This window comes from Epinephelus moara, chromosome 5, assembly GCF_006386435.1.
Source record: "Epinephelus moara isolate mb chromosome 5, YSFRI_EMoa_1.0, whole genome shotgun sequence".
NCBI lineage: Eukaryota > Metazoa > Chordata > Actinopteri > Perciformes > Serranidae > Epinephelus > Epinephelus moara.
In genome coordinates, this window is record NC_065510.1 from 16,539,076 (window position 1) to 16,556,278 (window position 17,203).

Below are 17,203 nucleotides of genomic sequence, written 5' to 3' on the forward strand. Positions count from 1 at the left end.
ATGATTTGTTAAACAGTCTGTGGCAATATCAGTGACTGACTGAATGAATTCATTAAAGGTCCAGTTTGTAGGATTTCGGGAGATATTTTGGCAGAAATGGAATATAATAAGCATTTTTTATTTAGTGTTTATTCACCTGAAAATAGGAATCATTGTGTTTTCATTCCAGAGCTAGTCTGCAACACCAAGGGTCAGCACACCTGGGTCGCCACCCCTGCCTGCTGCCTGACACACCTGGCCCGATGCCAAACCCCAGGTGATTGCAACATTGAACAAAAATACAGAATAAAAAATGTCAAACTCTAAAACAAGCGATATAAAACACAAAATAAGAGTACTACAAAGAAAAGCCCAAAAGTATGTTAATATGTACTAGAAATTAACCATAAAAATGCAGAAAATGGCGGCAACACATGATTATAAAGACCATCTAAGACACACTGACATTGGCATATAGAGGATTGTGTACAAAAGTCCTGCAGCAGTGCTTTGAAACAGCTGAGAGGCACCAGTGAGTGCAACTTTAAGTCCTTGATTTGTATTTTTCAGATTCATATTTCCAAGAATTTTAGCAATTGGCTCCTAAATTATAATATATACAACACAGTTAAAAACAAGATAATACAAATACAAAATAACACCACGCACACAGCACTTTTAACGCACAAAACTGCTCCATCTCAGCCTGGCACATCAAATTATTTTTCTCTGTCCTCCTCACATTTAAAGACCATACTCTTTTCAGTTATGTACAGCACTCCTACAGTGCTTCTGTAAAATTCATATGCGTGCTTCTAAATGCATAAACACAGCAAAGCCATTCGTTGTATGAGTATTACTACAGCTGGGATCAACACGCACCCTCCCCAGAATATGTCAAAGCTCAGAAATCCTCCCCACAATGTGCTCACTGGCAGGGCGCATCCTCACACAGGGAACTACGCATGCGTCAACCGCGGCGGCTCTCCTGATTTGACAACCCTGGAACCTACCACACAGCCCACTATATCGCAAGGCTCTCCGCTCCTAGCGCACCATCATCTGCACCTGCCTCCCCCGTTGTTGTGGTCGGAGCGCTGGGAGGGGTCATTATTTCGCAGGCAGCCGTAGGAGGAGGAGGCATTTCCGAGACACCGACAGAAGCGTGTAGCCTCAGATTCAGCACCACTAGATTGAGGAAAGCGTCCGGATTGAGTCGATTCTCACTCCTCACCGTGGGTTATCTGAACAGGAGGACACCATTTTTTTGGGAATACTCAGTGAAACCAGGCGCTTTTACACACTTTGTGGACCTGCAAGAGGTGTCATCTCCAACGGTGAAAGGTGCGTAGCGTCAGTTAATTGGATGCTGTGGTTTGTCAACTGGGTGATGATTTTTCCCCCCTTTGCTAGCAGCTTGGTAGCATTACACTTGCTGCACTGACTGACCCGCTGTGTTGCTAACATTAGCTTAGGCGAGGTCCAGCTTTTCATTCAGCATTGTGGAGGCTGGCGGTGTAAATAAATCCCCGCACAGGGATGCTTTACTCCTCACATGCTCTCGTGGCGTGTAGGTGCTGAGCTGGGCTAGCCTTGGTTAGCTTAAATCACAGTATCGCCCACTCTGCTAATGTGTCTCTCCCGCACCCCGAGCACTGCTATCCAGTGAGCCCAGTGCTGAAAGCCTGCTCCGACTCATCTGTGCGAGCCTGTCGGGGAGACACAAGCTAGGCTATGCTAGTGGAGAGGCTAAGCTAACTGACACCGGCCACTTTTATGCTAGTAAAACAGCGGTCCCACATCTGCATTCACGGCTGTTTAATTGCTCTGAGGCTGGATAGTAATTCTTTAATATCGTTCCCCCCAAAAAACCCGCTTATCTTCATCCTCTTCGTCTTCTCTTCACTGTCTTTGTGTGGTAATTTTGCCTCTTTGTTTAACTGACATTCGCACGCGCGCTCCATATAATAAACTCATCACCCGTTAGCTGCCGCGTGAATGACAAGTTGTAGGCTCATGATATTATGGAAATGATTTTAAATTCTTTGTCGCGGTTCCGTGCTTGACTCAAGGGGTTTCAAGTAGCGGAGCACACAGCCTTGCCCTCACTCACTCTGCGAGTAACGGTACTTTACAGTCAAGTCTCTGTTTCCTTTAACAATGGCAACAATTAGTTGAAGAGACCCGGCAGGGCGTTGCAATGTTCAGGGTCAGCTGTACCTCAGTGTAATGCTATATATAGCCTATATGAAAATGCACATGCAGAGCTGATGAAGTATATGTTCAGTCAGTGGTAAATACCTCCTCTCTGCCTTGTATGTTGCACACTGCAGTGAACTGCTGCCTTCTGATTGTGGTGTTTGTGTGATCACCAGTAGAGTTGGTAGGTGTGTTGTGTAGGGCTTGTTTGCATCCACCCTCTCTGCATTCAGCAGCACAGTGCAGCAGCAGTGACACCAAAGCTTTTGTGACCCACTGTGGTGTGCCACATTCTCTTCCTGTAACTGGAGATATGGGGTCTCAGATGCCTCCAGGGGTCACATAGTGGCTGGATTTAGCATGTGAACTTTTGATTGGCATGGAGGCATGCTCCAACTCACTGTCAGGGCGGTGTGGGTCCCTGTCTCTGGCTGCTCCCCATGAAGTATGTTTACCATGTCATTTAATCAGCTGGGAGAAGGGACAGACCACAAAGGCTGAGGCGAAACAAATCTAATAATTCAGTATGTTTTATGAAAATGTCTTTAAGAAGAAGGAAAGAAATATAATACTGGTGAGAAAAAGTTCAGTCATGGACATTGGGTTAAGGGTGTTATGAGACATTTACAATTGTAGCAAATCTGTTGTTTTATTAAAGGATCAACTGAACACTTCTTTACCACCTGGCAACCATTTTTAACTTGAGCGACAAATATGGAAGCTGAAAAATCGTAATGAAACATGCTATACTACCTTTCTTATGTCACACAAGTTAATTCATTTGTCATCATTTTCCCTTTTTTTTTCTGTATTTGAATCGTCTGTATTTGATTTCCTTTGACTGGTCTGGCTTTCTCTGTTTGTCCCTGGGTTGATGGGTGGGTGGGGTTGTCTTTTCATCCTTACTGGTTCTGTGTTTATTTATTAACACTCAGTGTATCTTTATTGAATTGCCAATGAAAATATCTTCTTTAAAAAAGAAACAAAAAGTTCAGTCAGGGGCTGAAACTAATTAATATTTTCATCTTCTTATTAATTTGTCAGTTTTGTGCGTCAGTGGCTTAGTGGATAGAGCAGGCGCCCCATGTACAAGGGTGTTGCCGCAGCGGCCCGGGTTCAACTCCAACCTGTGGCCCTTTGCTGCATGTCACTCCGTCTCTCTCTCTCCCCCTTTCATGCTTGACTGTCCTATCAATTAAAGGCTGAAATGCCCCCAAAAACATGTCTTAAAAAAAAGGTCAGTTTTGCTGATGATTAATTGATTTATCGACTAGTTGTCAACTTTTAAATTAATCAGCAACTAGTCTGATAATGAATTAATCGATTTAAGTTAATTTTTAAAGAAAAAAAGTCAAAACATCTATGATTTTGTGACAAAATAAGATATTTCAGGATGAACTCTTGGGCTCTGGAAACACTCATTGATCATTTTTCACCATTTTCTGACATTTCGTAGACCAAACAACTAATCGATTAATCAAGGAAATAACTGACAGATTCATCCACAATGAAAATAACTGTTAGTCGCAGCCCTTGTCCTGGCTAAAATTGTCAAAAAATAGTGACTCATGCCCGACACTGTTTACCAGAGCCCAAGAGACACCTTTAAATTAAAAAACGGTATATTAATGTCACGATAATTTTTAAAAAGTAGAAACAGAAAATCATCACATTTGAGAAGGTGGGACAAGCTTTTGTTCGGCATTTCTGCTTGTAAAATGACACTGAACAATTCATTCATTATCAGAACAGTTGTCAATTAACTTTCTGATGATCAGTTTCAGCCCCAGTTCAATCTGCCCCTTAATTAGTTACTCACATTGCATTTTGAGATTTCTCACCCTATGAGTGGCAGAGCAGTATAATGACTTATAAAACTTGTAGTTGCAGTAATTGTGCTTAACAAGAACTAAACCCCTGAATGTATCTTTAAATGAATATTGACTCGAGGCAGAGGAGGCGAGAGTTGTGATTCTGGGCTGCCAAGCATGGACAGACTCTTCTCTGCCCTGTGGGAAATAACTGCATATGTGTATCACTTACTAACCATCTGCTTAAGACCATTTTCTTATGCAAGGCTTATTTGTTTAACCTTTGGGATATTTTTTTTCTGTCATTTTACAGTACACTACATCCATATTCTGGAATTATGCTGCTACACCGGATTGTTAACCATTGCTAAGCATGCTTTAATAATCAAGATGACATTTTATAATTGCTGCTTTCTTATTGCTTTCGTCCTCTGGGCCAACTTAAGAGCTTGTGTTGATTTTGGAGAGAAAAACACTTGTACGTATCGAGAGGTAACATATTTGACAAAGCTGGTGTCAAAATGTCGAAAAACCTCATTGAGCAGAATCAGTGTAGTTTTTCCTGAAAGATTATATGTGATTAACTGAATGCTTTGGCTTAGTTACTTTATGCCATTCGCAGTATAAAGCCTGGTCCTGTTACTGGGGATAAGGAAAAGCCATAATTTATGGGTGAGACTTTGCAATCAATGGGAGTCCGGAGTGCATTGTGTTCTCGGTCTCCCGGGAGAGGAAGCGATATTGGCTGAACACCATGGAACCCCCTGTTGTTGTACTGAAGCAGAGCTTTAAGGTAGCCATGGTACCCCCGTGTACTGGAACAGCATCGCCTCCCCTCTCAGGCCTTCTCTCACTTCAGCTGCTGCACAAATGTTTGATGCTGTTTAAGAGATGAGAGATGAGGCAATAGAAACAACACAGGACAATCAATAGTTGTAGCACTCTTGTCTTCCACATCAATTTTAACTCTCCTAACCCCAGGGTTTGTGTTGCCCGATGTTGCAGTGTGGATTTGCATTCAACTGACAGCAAACACTCTCATCAGGTTTTTGGCTTAGTGTGAATTTCCTCATCTTAAAGGCAACATATTGTTGGTTGTTGGGGACAGTTGATGAATTTGCCTATTCAACAGCATGTGACGTGGGCTTATGTTAGAGGCTAGATTCATCTGCTGTTTTCTTAACTGTTTATATGACGTTATCCCACACTGGACTATAAAAGAGGAAAAAAAGGAAAGAGCACTTTACTGTTTCAGGGGGGACAATAAAGTAGATGATCCAGCAGTGCCTGAAAGTATCGTGTCAGCAGCAGCTTGGTGCAGCAAGAAAGAACGAGGTTATTCTCTTAAGTTCCTTTTCATGTCTATTAGTCTGCCGAAGACCACACCCACAACGCCCGGGAAAAGAGCTGTTGCAGTGAAAGTTTATATTGTTACAGCCTCGCTTTATTCTCTATAGGACTATCATTAAAAAAAAAATCACTACACTGTGGGTGAATAACGTTTAATCAAGAAACTGCTCACAAAGCATTGCAATTCATCAGAAGTTAGACTGATATTTTGTCAGTGTCTTGAAGCCAATAGAATTTAAATAAATGAAAAGTGCAAAAGTATCTGCACCCTTTGTGTCATCACAACATTGTGTGGAAATATTTAATCAAAATTTAATATCTCATGCAGCTCAGATCTTATATTCAGGTTGGAGCTAAATTTTTAAAAGCACTTCAAGATTGTAGGAGTCTTGCCCTACAAATGAATCTGGCTAACAGATGCGCACAGATTTAAATGTTTGAGGTGGATTCAAAACAGTGTGACTTCAAGTGGTTTCCAGGTCTTAAAGTTTCAAAGAAGATGCTCCTCTTATATATGCTGCACTGATTTGACATGTGTGTTGTATTTTTTCATGCAGCTAGTCATCTACATTGCAGTTTCTTGTGGTCAGTTAATATGATATGACTTGTAGCTTCTATGGGCTGATTTGCAGCATTGACCTTTTAGGGTTTGAGCATCAGCAAATACCTCTTAATGAGGTAGTTAATTTCATGTGATGATTATAGATAAATTGATTGACACTCTTTGTGACCAGCTGGTAAACCAAACCATAGATTTGCACTGTGCTACACAGTTATTCAATTTTATTTCCACCAGGCATAAGCCTGGAGGGGAGGTCGCATTTGGTTGTGTGTGCATGTGTGAGTATGTTTGTCTGTCTGTCAGCAGCTAATCTCATAATCTACTGGACCAATTAGTGTAATATTTTGTGTGCACATTTATAACTGCATACTCAAGGACTACTCGTAGTTGTGGTGATTTGCAGTTGTTGAAAAACCTATTTTATTGACTGTTTTATTTCGTCACTGACTCCTCATTTCTCTTAACCAGCCACAAGGTAGGGGCCACAAGTTTTCCTGACATTGGCTAGGCTAAAAACAACAAGCCTAACCGTCTGTTGAAGGCCACATTTTTGCCTTTGTTGTGTTTCAAAGTCTGACATTTAAAGAAAAGTTTTGTCCTGTTTTAACCCGGAGCATCTACAGATTATGTGGCATTAGCTTAGGTTAGCATTGTTGCCTCACAGCAAGCGGGTTCCTGGTTTGAACCCAGAGCGGAGTTTGCATGTTCTACCCATGTCAGTGTGGGTTTTCTGTGGGTACTTCGGCTTCCTCCCACAGTCCAAAGACATGCAGGTTAATTGATGACTAAATTTTCCGTAGGTGTGAATGGTTGTCTGTCTCTATGTGTCAGCCCTGTGATAGTCTGACCTGTCCAGGATGTACCCTGCCTCTCGCCCAATGTCAGCTGGGATAGGCTCCAGCCTCCCGCGACCTCTAACAGGATAAACGGTTAAGGAAAATGAATGAATGAATCTACAGATTAACACCTGATCCAGTTGGGCACAATTTGAGTTGAATAAATGGATTGTTTTTCGTATCTTTCCTGCCATCTTGACTGTAAGGGAGCCGGGAGGGACAATACCACTGGGCGCAGCTGCACCACGTTCCAGCTGCCATGGCTGTGACCCGGTTTTGTTCCGTCTGCTGCACATTTGATCTGCTCTGTGCAACGTGCTGCGGCTCCGTCAAAAATATACAGGGTGCATATTTTTCATAGCTTCTGGGATGCTTATGAAATGCACTGTGAGACATTTGCTGAATAGTTTGAGTGGCCATGATCAGTCCGGGCGGCTGCTTGGCCCCCTAGCGGAGATCTGCACTCAACTGAGTGCACTTTTCTATTTAAGACTGTTTAACTGATGTGAATTCATTTAGAAAATCTACAGCAAGGGTTGTAGGCAATGTTTCTGCACAACAAGCCCTGAATTGCTTGTCAAATCCATCTAATTTCTTTAACCACCCTTTTTCTTTAAGCTAACAAGTGTCTCATCCATTGTATAATAGAAATCATTTTTTTACGCAGTATCATTAAGTGGCTTTGTTAGGTTTAATTTGTTGTTGGTGACAACACGTTTTTGTAAAATTGTGTTTTTGTGGCGTGAAAATTGTATTCTTTGCATTTCCATGCATATCTGATATTTAGTTTCGTAATTAAATATTTTTCTGCAGGGAGTGTTTCAGAAGCTAGCTGTTCAAATGATTCTATTCCTAATTTAAAAAGTGACATTTTAATGATAGATAAGGCAGTCTGTTTCACTGCAGAGTGCAACTCAGGTCTGTTTAGGTGCTGGTGAAGTTCTCCCTCGTCAGGCATGTCCCCCCTATATCCCAGGTTCTTTGTTACCAAGGTTAAAGCAGATACTAGTTATACAGATACAGATACTAGTAAAAGGTTTCGAAGGTCTATGGTATGGTCAGGTTAGGCAACTCAATCTACTTGGTTAAAGCTTTGGCTAACTGAAGGTATAGGGTTTTAGGTCAACAAGATGGCATTGTACTATCAGATTGTACACTTTGGTTGATATGTTAAAGGTTTGGACATTATTGGAGCTTTTTTTAAGGAGACATACAGTCGGATCTTGAGAGCATAGACTCCTTGGAACATGCAGTAGATATGCCCACTTATTGACAATTGGTGTCTACTTTACCAATTGTTGGATTTGGACTAGCAATGCATGGAAAACAAGCAGCTCTCTTTACACAATTAAAGTTGTTGTTTGATAACAGCTTTAATTAAGATGTGAAATTACCTGTGATAAGGTTCTGGTCGTATCAGTGGAAACGGAGCAAAAGGAGCTCACATCTCCTACGAAGGGAGAGAGGAAAAGATTCTCAGTGAGCAGACAGCACCTTTTCTCATTGAGATGTTGTAACTGGAGTGTGATGCCAAGCTGCTGCCAAGATTTTTCACTACTGTTTTAATGATTCTCCCACTGCCTCCCACAGATGTCACAGTCTCTGGGGGAAAATTATTGATTTTGACAAGACTGAATTGTTAATAGTATTTTTCCTTTGTTGGTCGGTGGCCCCATTGGTTCAGAGGGTATGAAGTGACAACAAAGCCTTTGTTCAGGCAGAACCACCTCAGCTAATTCTCTGAATCTATCCATCTGGGGTGGATCATTTCATCACCTTTATAGCTGGCTACGTTTTGCTTTAAGAATTCATGTTATACATGAGGACTAGGATGCCTTGAACTCTGAGCATCAAAGAGTGTCTTTTTAAGGTTGGAGCTGCATGTCCAAGTCACTTTGAACCTGGTAGCTATGCTAAGACATGGATACACTTCAGGGCATGTTGACTTGACTGTCCAGTATAACTTAACTTTGTCATTTGAAATTGTGATTATGCTGACTATAGTTATTTTTTTGATGAACACCAAATTACCCCTAATATAAGAGTTATTCAGTAGTCTCTTAAAGCTGTACATACTATTGTATTTTCAGTGACACAGCTTGTTCCTGCAGTATGTTTATATTTATATTTGTGTGTCACATTATCTACACCACTGTAAGCGTTTCTACTTGTGCAGTGGTGTGTCTGTGTCACTCTGCAGTTACACCTCCAAAACACTAGTCGACGGCAGGGTTTCTGTAAAAGTGCTGTAATGTTTACTTCAATAATTAAATCACACATTAAAGATGGCTTAATAGCAACAACTTCAAACACAAGTACACAAATCAGCTTCACTATAACTCGCAGCATTCACAGACAAAACACTTGTTGTTTGTTGGACACATTTTCCCCACAAATACAACATGCTAATATTTTTAGCACAAGCCTATGGCATTTTACATTGTATAAATTAGCCTAGTGGCTAGCGGGATTTTCCTCTACTTATATGAAGCCAGGGACAACAGCAACATTTAACAATGGTAACATTGCAAAATGTGGTTTCATTACAACTCACAAGGTTCACCGACAAAACAATTGTCTTATACTAAATGCACTTTCCAAACAAATTTAACATGCTAACATTATTAGCACAAGCCTATGGCATTTTACATTGTGTAAATTAGCCCGGCAACTAGCCAAGATTTCCTCTACTCACATGAAGCTCGGATAAATCACACACAAGACTTAAAATGCTATTTTGTGGAGGCTTTATTGTCTTCACAATTTATTGTTTCTTATGTGTGATATGAAAGTGAATAAAAGCTTTGTTTCCACTGAAGGAAATGGTTTCAGCTTACAAAAATAGACAGGAGGTCTGCGTCACCGCAAAGTGGAGTTACATTTCTAGAGAGGTGCAAGTCAGGCTTGGGCATAGGGTACGGTGTTGATTCGATGTAGCAGTATAAATCCCGCTTTAGAGTGCCTGTCACATCTGTAGTTTGGTTCATATGGTGCAGACCAAGGGGAAAAAAAACATACATTATTGCATTTTAGTTTTGGTCCAGTTTCTGTTTATACTGAGTTTTTACAAACAAACCAAGAGGAGAAAAATGAAGTTATACTGCCTGACAGGTAATTGGTTGATTGGACAGTTTTGGCGATTGTCTTCCTGCTTCATCAGGACCCGTGTGGGGAAATCATTTTCTGGTGACTGACAGAAGTTTGCAGTACTTAAGTGCTTCTGATGTGCACATATATTCTTTAGCGTCACAAAGAGCTCATGTAGGAATAACTGATTAGAAGCATTCTTGGTATTATTAGTCTGCAAACCAGCCGCATGCTCTAAATAATGACTAACAGGTAGAGACAGGAAGAAAAGGAGGCGCCCCGCAGAGTAATGACTGGGGGCTTATTACTGTGGGATGGCTGTCACACACTTTTTAATGGACTCAATGAACTGACAAAGTACACGGAGTCAGATAGAAGCACAGCAGTTTTAGCAGCTTTTGACCCATTAATTAGCGAAATTACCTGTGCCGCTGAGCATACGTGTTACCCTGGTTACCGAGAGATTTGCTCAAATAGGTTATAGAGATGGCCTTATACTGAAAGATTTCACTAGTAGTTTAGATTTTGAGATCATGCTAAAAATCAGTCTGCTATCATATAATCCTGTGGTTGGTCAGTTTGCTTTCACACTACAAACGGACAGCACCAGCAGTCCAACACCCACCTTTTATGGTGCTCCCTGTTTGGTTATTCAGTCCACACCAGGGTTTGATTAACTTTCACACCAGCGTAAATGAACCGTAGTAACCAGGCAAACCGACCTGAGTTTGTTTTAACCAGATCAGACAGGTTAGGTGCGACAGCATCCCTGAGCAACACATCCTGCTTCCTGTTCAGTTATTGCAATTTACATTAACTTGTTTTCCTTTATAAAAGCAGCCGTATTTCTCTCCGTTGATTGTGATGTAATATTTGTCCCTGTCTTCATCTCAGCTCACTGCGAAATGCAATTATTTTTTTTTACCTGTTAAGACATTAATGAAGTTACAAGGAGAAACAAGCGTGGGTGCAGCCAGCAATGGATTTAAACTCGTCAAGGCCGTATTGCGCATAAACTAGTTTCTGTCAGTGTCAACAGCGAGGAGATAAGTCTCACTTCCATGGAAACAGGCATCCGGTGACTTTTGTAGATGTAGCACGTCGGCATCAATGAACAGGCACTAACAATGCCGTTTGGTGAACTGTGCCTAATATGTGTGCAAACATCCAGTGTCGTTCACACTTGCAGGATCTATGAGAGGTCAGGTTAACACACTGCTGCTACTAGAACATTCTGTGTGTGCTGCTGCTGCTGTGTCTCTGTCCTTTTGTTGTGCCACCCTATTGTTTTGATTCTATCAGAAACAAATCTGGGCAGAGAGCCTTGCTAGAGGCCATTCAAGTGTCTCATCCTCTCAGTTGTTCTGTCCTTCTGAGGCCTCACTTGTCTCTCACATACTCCCTATCCACCCCCACCACGGGCTACATCTGGGACCAGTGTGGGCCCCAAGTGTTTGCCCAGCTCCTCCCCCACACTGTGTGTGCTCTGTCTTGATGCATTAACTTTTCTATTGTTAGGTGACTGCTTTTCTTCACTCCTCTTACAGGAAATCTATATGCTGACCAGGGGCGATTCTAGGATTTGACGTCTAGGGCTTAGCCTGTAAGCTTGAAGTAGGAGGCTAGGGACATTTTATTTTTTTCAAAAGTTAAATACATACGTTTAATGCAATTTGAAATGAACCTCTTAACTCCAGATGAGATAGATCTTTTCTATAAATAAACCAAAAACTGGGGTGTTAAAGGCTTAGAATGTGCCAGCTGCTTACAGATTTCTCCCAGAAATGCCTGACGGTGCAATGAGCGCATACATTTTTCAGTGTCTTCCCCACTTTCTCAGAAATTATCCTCATATGTTTGTGTGCTTTGCTTCCTCTCTGTCTCTACATCTCCTCCATGGTAGCATTAACCCCCTATTAACCCTAGTTTTGTTCTGGTTCCAGCACCTAATTTTGAATGATTCAGAGCATTTAGACCAAAAATTAATTGGTTTGAAACCCTGAAAAGTTGGTTCTCTGCTGGAAACAAAATATAGCAGGTTGTCCTTGACCTGAAATGCGAACCGTGATGACATCAGTGGGCTTGTCGTAATGTACAGGTTGGAAAGAGAGAATGGAGAAGGCATGAGAGAATTCGGTTTCATATAAATAAGATTGTAAATAAGATATTAAATTCCATCCATATGCTGTTTTCTCTGTGAGAGGGGTGTTGTCTTATTTTAACCACTCTTAGTGACTGACAAATTTGCAGTTCCAGTTTCACAGTCAAGCTGTGGTATCTGATGCAAGGAGATAAAAAATTTCCATGTCAACTGAGGAAATGAGCCAATATGAGAGTTGTTATTTCTGTAAGTCAGCTTTGATCTCATCCGTGCTTGTTGCCATTTTTCTGGAAATAATTAGTTTTTTCTAACCTGAGAAGCAGCTGTCCATGTCATACATGTGGGCAGTGATGAAAATGCTGAACTGTTGGTCTGTATTTTTAGATCTGTCGTAGGACAAATATATGTAAGAAGATGGATTAGTTTTGTTCAGTCTTGAGCTGAAATTGCTGTTATTGGTTTTGACTTGTGTGTTGTGTGTGTCATAGCTTGACCAACCCCCACACACTGCCAACACACACAGCCTGTATAATGTCCACTACTACAAGGGCAGTGCTAGATGTATTCAGGGCATAAGGACAGGAAAAATGACCCTAGCAAGGCCAGTCATGCACGTTGAACATCAATTTAGACATTTAAGGAATGCAGTTTCTCATTTTTGCTTCCTTACTTGGTAAATATTGCTTCTGTAGCTGTAGCAGTGTAAAATCAGAAGTGCAAGATTGCATATATGTACATTCTTTATAATTAATTAAAAATACTCATGTCTTGTGTGGGATTACAAATCAGTATTTAGCCTTCAGTCACTTATTTTCAAATATCTGTGTTAAAACCTTTAATAGATTAATCACTGATTAATAATATCCCAAAATGTGAATACTTAAGTCAACACTAGAGCGTTCTATTAAAAAGTGTATTCCATTAGAAAAACTGAACTTTGACACCCACAAATCTGAAAACATACACTGTAACCACAGCTTTTTAAAATATAATTATACTAAATGTGTTACACACAATTAAATGAAACCACCAACGTCCAATGTAAGACTTCTGCAATGAAATGGATCAGCGACACATGTGGCTTGTTTCAAAGGCTATGTAACCACTGTTCCTATGGTGGCAAGTTTACATACATTAGTCAACAGTAACTGACTACACCTTCAAATGTTAGACAGACTTTCATTATGTTGAGAATATTATGCAGCAGTCAGCCAAACATCTAGCTAAGTAGTATGAGGCAATACCATAGATGTAGTAGGTTGTTATTAGTGTGGCATTAAACAATATAGGCAAACGTAAACAAAGTAGTTTGTGTTTTGAATGAGTTACTTACTTGTGCTGAGCAAATGGAGCTTCATTTGAAACACCCATTCTGAGGAAAAATCAAGCTCATCTAACACTAGGGTTGTGAGGATTCACCAAATCCACGGTTCGGCTAGACCTCATTTTTTAACCATGGTTTGGTTCATATCTTGTTGTTTTTTTGTGGGGGAGCAGCCTGGCCTGAACCTGGTGGCTGGGCTTAATCGGCCTCGGGCAGAGAATCAGAGCTTAAACCTGAATGTTCGTGGGGAGTCTGCAGTCTCATGGTTATTAGCAGCCATTCTGAAAGTAGGATTGTAACTAACAATTATTTTCACTGTCGACTAATCTGTCGATTATTTCTTCAACTATTCGACTAATAACTTTATCGAAAAATGCGTTAAAATGTTGAAAAATTTCGGTCTGTTTCTCCCAAACCCCCAAAATTATGTCATCTAATGTCTTGTTTCCTACTCACGCCAAAGGGTTTTAGTTCACCGTCATGAGAGAGCGTGTAAAGCTGCCAATATTTGAACGTAAGAAGCTGCAATAAGAGTATTTTGGGGGACTTTTATAGTACTGTTCTATGAAAAATGACTCAAACTGATTAGTCGACTACTAAAATAGTCACCGATTATTTTAATAGTCGATTAGTCATCTATTAGTCGACTAATCGTTGCAGCCCTATCTGAAAACTCCACCTCATGACTTTGTGAAATCTAAACAGGCAGAGATCGTGGACATTTGTATCGTGGATTTGGTCTCAGTTTGGGAACCGCTTCACCCCTATCTAACAGGCTAGAGTATGAAAATGTATCTTAGCAAGCTTTCATTTCCTGCAGCTGTTGTGGATGCAGCACGAGCTGGCCAAATTTAGCAGGCTGGCTTTGTAATGTTTCTTTACAAAGGTATCACATATAAAGAAACTGCCAGGGAAGTGATACATATTTCATATACAGCTAGCTAGCTATAGACTGAGAAAAAATAATTTAATTCTCCGTGCCGCCTTCAGGCTACCCTCAGCTACCAGCTTTTAAGTTTGAATGTGTACTTGCTTGTCACTTGATGCATGAAAAGATGTCATGAATCAACTTCAACAATTTGTTTTTATTGGCTCTCTTGCATGACATTGGCTTTTGTAATAACTGACTCTTAGAGTGCTTAAAAATATATATGAATTTCAACTGGAATATGCGAACTGTGAATCTTCTATTTCCTCACTGGGAGAAAAAAAGTGGTGAAGCATGGTTCCAGTATGATCCGGCAGCACTACACCTATGATTCCTGCTAATACAGCCAATCCACTCACACCACAATCATGTACGCTGGGGGACTTGCATAACTATCCTCAAGTATCCTCAGAGACAGTAGGCTAATCATGAAAAAATGGAACTCGGAAAGAATGGATCAGTGAAGCAATAGAAATGATTAAGTTGGTTAAAGGTAGCTCTCAGACTGCAAAATAATGAGACAGAATATGCTAAAACATGGGAACCAGTGGCAAAGTACTTATAGTCACTATAAAAGGAGAGAAAGGGAAAAAGTACAGAAAAAGCAAATACTATCTTTTAATAATTGTATTTATTTGTTTTATTTTTCTTAATTTTCAGATTTAAACACATGATTATTGTCTTCTTTTTCTGTCAGTGTTGGTCTACAGTATTAACACTGCATGATACCGGTGCTGTAAGATGAACGTACAATGAAAATTGAAGGAAAGTAACAACGTTTATGACTGATACTGTTTGAGGTGCATTGTTAAAGGGTTAGTTTAGGTTTATATGATGATTTTGAGGGGACTTGAAGAGGCAGGACTCACTTGTATTTGGATTAATTGTCAGAATTGTGTATCTTTCTATTTGTCTGTATTTTGTGAGTCAATGATAAAGGAGAAAAAAGGGGTGCTATAAGTCACTGACAATACAATAAGGATTTATCAATAATGTAATCATCCCAGTGTAACAAATGGTAATCCTTTAGCTATTAAAAAAAGACTTGTGTTCCCTCTTTCAAATCAAAGCCGAGCATTGTCTGCTGTATTGACAGCAGGGCTGCAGAGCTACGTCAGATGACTCATTGTCCCATTCAGACCGATGGCAAGCGCATTATCATCTTGTCACAACATTTGTGTGAAATGGCTCTTAAAGAGCTCCGACAAAGTGCAAGACTACAACAACAGTAAACAAAACAAAACAAACAAACATAAACAAAACAGTTGAGGCTGCCAGAGGTCAGAACGGATAGTTTTCAAATTTAAGCTGACGAACACATGCTGAATTGGTGTTTGGAAAGGAGCGCTTTGAGTGATGGGAAAAACAAAGTCTTGCCTGCGAGGCGGAATAACAAATTGATTCATTAGTAAAACTCAGTTAGATGCGGTTGTTTTCACAGTATGGATGGACATCACTGTATGTGGTGGATTTTGTTCAGATAACAAAAATGTAGATTTCACATGATTGAAGGTGTCCTGCTGAGTTTTTCTTTAAACACAGTCATGTTTGTTTTTAGTGTTTCTCACCAAAACCGACAGTGTGTATCCTTGAACGCCATCTTTATATATTTGCAAAGCTTATTTCTGAAATATTTTGGCATCCTGCATTGTTTACATCCTTGTTTACTTGCTAGCAGTCTTCTTCTTTGCCTGTTTTGGTGCATTGCTACATTTGTCCGGATGTTCCTGCCATTAAGTGTCGATCAGCAAAACCTGTGTGTGTGCACAATACAAACAAAATGGGGACCCACTCTTGAAAGCATTGCTCCATAGTGCTTGTAGTAATTTCAAATTGGAAAAGGTACTTTGAATTTCTCATAGATTCCTTTAAGAGGGTGCATTCTGAATCACATACTTTTCCTCTTTGCGTTCAATAGGTACTACAGCTGCCCTTAAAAAGTACGTACTGTTGTATGCAGTATGCACACAATCGAGACATACTAGTTTCTCATATCCGTTACCTTGAGAGAGACAACAAAACACCATTCACCGAACTCAGACATTTATTCATTACTACCACTGCTATATATTGACGGAACCTACAATTATGACCTTTTATGAAAATGCTATTTTTATGATTTCATGTAACAAATAAATTGATTGATTGAGCACTGCTGTTGTACATAATTTCACTTTAAGGTTATGACTGCATACATTGTAGATTCCAACATATTTTCGACAGGGGTTACATCTGCATTACACTGTCATTGTTATTTTCATAGCTATGTCCCTTTGTTGTGGGTAATCTTTCTGACTATTTTAATCATCAACAATTAATAATCCTATTATTACTATTCGACTGTTCATCAGTTACTTGAATGCGCTGTCATCTGTCATTGTGGCTTCTGAGAGCTGTCAATCAGCTGTCAATCAGTTGTCAACAAGTTGTCAAGATGTCATCTGTTTGTGACTCAGTGAATGTGACGTATTGTCCGCTGTGCAGAGGATTGTGGGCCTGAACAGCCAAAAAGGATGCTGGCTTGCATACTGCAAAATACGAATGGATGTAGTTGAACAGTGGTTCTCATCTGGTAGGGTGTGGTCCAAAAGTGGGTCACGGTTTCATTCTGATCAGACTGTGACTTGCGAACGTATCGAGTTTGCAAAGACAGACACTTTATTTTAAAGTACAGTGAAGTTTTGGCACAGAGCTTTTATTTTGAAGTGCAGTTTCCTGCTGGAATGAGTGACTGACTAATGGACAGCTACTGAACAGATGCAGCAAACTAGGTCGACGACATGGCCATGGCCAGTATGACACTGGGTATATTAAACTGTGTGGACCTTGAACTAATGACTGAGGAGAAATCTGGACCCTGTGGTTGGACCAGTTGGGAACCACTGTAGTAGAACATACTGGTATTTTGGCATACTGCATTTGATATACTATGTAGTGGGACATTCAAAATCTTTTTCTGGCATACTATATAGTATGGTACTATGGGTACTGGAACGCACAGAGAGCGTATGAGTTGTCGAGAGGTG

At 40.3% G+C, this 17,203-nt stretch overlaps 1 protein-coding gene across 1 annotated transcript in view; it reads left to right on the top strand.

Annotated features, from left to right (window-relative positions):
* The first annotated feature begins 1,044 nt into the window (after positions 1-1,044).
* Positions 1,045-17,203, top strand: part of ctnna2 (catenin (cadherin-associated protein), alpha 2) — a 512,716-nt gene continuing 496,557 nt past the window's right edge. Inside the window, exon 1 of the mRNA XM_050043846.1 lies at positions 1,045-1,323. The gene's annotated coding sequence lies outside the window, so the exon portion shown is untranslated. The remainder of the gene's footprint in view (positions 1,324-17,203) is intronic.